The sequence below is a fragment of the Gavialis gangeticus genome, unplaced genomic scaffold (assembly GCF_001723915.1).
Source record: "Gavialis gangeticus isolate Ggan-Ray unplaced genomic scaffold, GavGan_comp1, whole genome shotgun sequence".
NCBI lineage: Eukaryota > Metazoa > Chordata > Crocodylia > Gavialidae > Gavialis > Gavialis gangeticus.
In genome coordinates this window covers 132,213,217-132,217,903 of record NW_017729022.1, presented here as the reverse complement: position 1 = coordinate 132,217,903, position 4,687 = coordinate 132,213,217, and the positions used below count along the sequence as shown (strand labels likewise).

General features: G+C 46.1%; 1 protein-coding gene across 1 annotated transcript in view; it reads left to right on the top strand.

Annotated features, from left to right (window-relative positions):
• The first annotated feature begins 314 nt into the window (after positions 1 to 314).
• Positions 315 to 4,687, top strand: part of GPCPD1 (glycerophosphocholine phosphodiesterase 1) — a 65,881-nt gene continuing 61,508 nt past the window's right edge. Inside the window, exon 1 of the mRNA XM_019516199.1 lies at positions 315 to 478. The gene's annotated coding sequence lies outside the window, so the exon portion shown is untranslated. The remainder of the gene's footprint in view (positions 479 to 4,687) is intronic.

Here is a 4,687-nt window from a genome sequence, read left to right as displayed (position 1 = left end):
TTAACTAATAGGCCTAACACCATACAGTAGAGATGTCCAACTGGTGGCCCATGGATGACATGAACCTCACAAGGCATTAATGTATGGACCTCAGACTACTGCTCACACTCTCAACCAGCCCCCCGAAGGGAACCCTCTGCAAAGCGGACAGGCCAGTCTTACTGGAAATTGCCCCGCCCTCTCGCGGCTTTGGCCCCGCCCCCGGCCGAGCTTTCTAGGAACCGGAGCCGCCCTTTCCCCCCTCTTCCCCGCTTCCACGTCGCAGCGGCTTGCTCCTATTGGCTGCGACGGTCACGTGCCCCGACTTGCGCCCCGCCCCGCTGCCGGTTCGGCCGGGGGCAGCTGGAACCGGTTTGGGGCGACGCCGCGTACTCCTTCGAGCTGAGCAGCCGGCGGGGAGCTACACTGCTGCCGCTGCCTTCGCCTTCGTCTTCCCTGTCTCCATCCTCCCCCCACACACGGGCCGCGAGCGACGCAGGTCAGAGCGGGGCTGGGAAGCGGGGGGTTCCGCGCCGTTGGGGGCGCAGGTGCTGGGCCGGGGCGGCATGATGTCACTGGAATGGGGTCCCCCCGCGCATTTCGCGGCTATTCGGTTGGGGACCCCTGGGCGGCCGTGGGTGAGGGCTCGCGGTGGGGTCTTGACGTGGCTTGTTGCTCTTCCAAACAGCATACCTGTAAATCCATGGTAATCCCTCATCCCTGCCCCGTGTCATAGAAGTATAATCATCGTGGTGGGCAAACATTTGCCTGGGGTGAAGAGCTGTCAAAACTGTCACGTGCTTAATTTCTTATCAAACGGTCTCTTGCTCCATATGATGGGTTAAACAGCTGGCAGAATGTTTTTGAAAAACCTGTTTTACAGCTGAATTCAGACTGCTTCCTATGGTCCTGTTTAGTTGTCCGTTGCATATGGGAAAGAGGGACTGAGCTAAATCTATCTGATAAAGACCGAGAAGAGAAAAAAATTAGTCCTTGGTGGAGATCTTTTCCTGTCAGGCTTCAGTACTGTACTGATAAATACTTCTGCCAAACAAAGGATATCCATATAATCCCAAATATGCTTGTGTGGGTTTTTCCAAAAATCAGTCTCCGGGGAAGTTAGGAAAGATTTGGCCTTGAAATGCAAAAATCTAGAACTCTTGGTTCCAAAATGATGCCTTTTATTAGACCAACTAAAAAGCATTTTGCATGTAGATATAAACACAATAATTGAATGTTTTAAAAAGATAATGTAAGATAATGTCAAAAAAGGTAACTTCATACCTGGTTTTTATAGTAACATTATAGAAACAGTGACCTTGCCAGATGTTTGCAAGGTAAAACAATGAGCAAAACTTGTATGTTTTAAGGCTGTTTTAAACCTCAAGCATAATGTGATACAGCTTCTGGAAGAGCGCCTCTATTTTCTCCTTCTGAAATAGTAGATTAAAATGTATAGTGGGATTTTACTGTATCAGATGGATCTGTTTAGTTGTGTTCCTGCCTTTGGGCCAGAGGAGCATGTTTGACTCTTGTGTCTAAATGTGTTTTGTATCCAGTGTTAATGCTGCAATGCAGTATGAGAAGAGCTGCAGAATTTGCAGATATGCTTTTCTAGGAGTTGGGATACCCAACTAAGACTCCTTGGCAGCATGTGGTTCTTCACATAATCTTGGAGACTGTTGTGGAGTCTTTCAAGGAGGGCGATAGCTATTCTACCTTGACAGACACCTTCCAATTTTAAACCTGCTTCTAATAGGGAAGTCACAGTGCCGCAAGTATGTATGACTTTTGAAGCACTTTATTCTGCTGATAGCTTGTGTTTGAGCAGAACAGAAGTCTGTACAGTACTTTCTACTATTTGTTTACTCAAACTTTGCTGGAAATTATTTCCATATCAAAGGTGATACTTGAACTAAAATAAGTTGGTTTCTGGTCCTTGAGGACCTGATCCTGTCGGAGCTGTATATTTATGTTTTGGTATATTCCTTGAGACTACAGCTATCATCAGCTCTATGCTGTACAGCACTGAAGTCTGTGCACTGCAAATACATATGTAGTTAGCATAATGTTAAGATGGGATAAGTGGGAATCAAGTGCTTTTGTGTGTACTTTCCCTTTAAGTAGGCATTAGTATAAATCACACCTTCATGGTCCTTTGAATCTTGGATGTGGAAATGAGTCAAACTGGAAGAATTGAGCCATGTAGACTGCTTACAGACGTAGCTCCCCCCCGCCCCAATAGCACTTTAAACTTGGTGCACCCCTGCACTGAGTGTAGCACGTGCCCAGAAGAGGCATCATATGTTGGTTGACGTGGTTCACCCAACATCTGTATAGATCGGGCACTTCAGCAGGATACTTTTATCTAATAGCTGATTGAATTGGCAATTAGATATGAGTGCCAGAAAGCCTTGCTGACCTGCATAATCTGTAAAGATGCTGTGGATCCAGGCTGAAATAATGTGCTGCTGCTTCCAGGAAAGAACGATTTTTGTGGGTGGTTTTTTCTTTCCCGTGTCTGTCAGCAGCTGTATTTATTTCCTACAATACCATTATTGAGCAATCTAATGTTTTGATGACTGAAGTTCATACTACTAGGTTGTTTACAAAAATAGTCCATTTTCCAAGGTTTTCATGTGGATTATTAGACAAAAGTAGTAGTATAGTGACTTTAAATTATTAATATGATATCAAGATTTAGTTTTAAAGGACTTGCATATATGGTAGGATTATCAAACAAGCTCAGAGGAACAGCTTGTTTATTTTGGTGGAATTTATATGACTAGGTACTTATCTACATCTTTAAGTCCCTGAATACCTTTTAAAATCTGGCCCCAAGAGTCTATTAACTCAGAATTTCAGAGTAACTCTGAAAGTACTCAGTATTATCATCTATGGAAGGGTCCAGGCCCTAGATTTGTAGTATTTCCTTCAACATAAAATTATCAATGGGAGTTTCAGGTGGTTGGAATATGTCTTGCTCTGAATCTGAGGATTTTATGGCCTTCCGTCAAGTAGAGAAGGTCTAAAATTATATCGGTCTATAAATTATATATATCTTGTAACATGACTTAATTCCATATAACTCCTGCTTATTGTAGTTTTGACATTCATCAATGTATTGATGAGGAAAACAGTTATCTTCAACGTGTAAAATGCGTAAAGCAGGGATTTTCAACCATTTTTAATAGGTGTACCCCTGACAGCCGGTGGGAGGCACATGGACGGACGCAAAGTTGGGGGAGTGATGTGCGGCCAGACACGGAGCGGCAGCAGTGCAGAGTGGTGGCAGCCTCCAGTGCATGCAAGCTCGCCCCCCTCCCCAGTGTCCAGCCAGCTGTGTGGCACCTGTGCAGCCTGCAAAGGGGTGCCACTGCCCTTGCCCCTGCCCCTGCTTGGCCTTGCTCCTGGGAGGCCGTGACATGGGGTGGTGGGTGGTGGTGCTCCATCTCTGCGCACCCCACGCATACTTCCCGGGACCTTCTCAAATACCCCAAGGGGTACCCCTGATATACCCCTGATTGACAACCCTTGGCGTAAAGAATCAAACCATCATACAGGCTACAACTCACCATATTTTCAGTATATTCAGTGGAGCTGCTTTGGCTTACTCTATCTGAGATCTTACCTGAATGCTTTAGAGCGGGGGGACCAACCTACAGCATGGGCTCACAAGTGTCATGGGCAGCCTCTGTGTGTGGTATGCAGCAGATAGGGCAGGAAACAGAGCAACAGTTTGGTCAGAAGCACAGGAGAGGGAGCAGAAACCTGAGCAGCAGATTGAGTAAGGGAAAGGGATCGGAGTGGCACTTGGGGAAAGTGCAACCCATATATAAATACTTATTCTAGTAAGTCTTCATCCATTGTGGACAGTTAATAGAAAGTATTTAGTTTCCAAAAGCAAATATCATCTTTCTGATTCTGAAAACTTCCTCACTGCAAGCAGAAGAATCATGAAAAGATATGTAATACTTGAGGCTTGTAAGTATCAGCAGTAGAAGAAACTGATTATACTTGGGGCATACCACCAGCATCGTACTTGGAGCTTAGAAATCTGTTCCTATACGCAGACTTGAATGCTGGTTTATTGAGAGCCAGGAGGCAAGCTGGAACAGTCCTTGTCAAGTCTTTGTAGAACTGTCTGAATGCTAAGAAGCATGGCATGTGGTATCTTGCTGTAAGTAATAAGAGTGGTTGCTTATCTTCAGGAAATTTAAGTAGCTATATGACAGTGTTGGTGGGAATTCCAGTTCAGGCTGATGTTGGTATGTCAGGCTCATCTGAAGGATCTTTACCTGTGCTTTACAAATCACCACACAGTTTATCATGATTTAGAGGTCTTCAACCCTCTGGTCAGTCTTTTGAAGCATTGTAGATCACAACTATCCATCTTCTAGAATCCTGTGGAGCTGCACTCTGTGTAGACACCCCCACCCTGTAGTTCCATGCACCTGTGCAGGTGCCACTCCACTACTACACTGCGTGGGCGGTTTCTCCACCTTTCCCTCTCCTGCTGTTTTGTGTACCCTCATGGGCCCCCCAGCCTCCATTGCTGCCCCACAAGGATGTGATCTTCCCCCCATGTTACCCTGATTTCTGCCACCTCTCCCCCCTTCCCCCCAGTGTGCAGCCTGGACTTGCCTTTTGCTAGCTGTGCTGTACTGCCCTGCCCCTGGGCCGGGGGCAGAAAGCAGCAGCTGGGGGG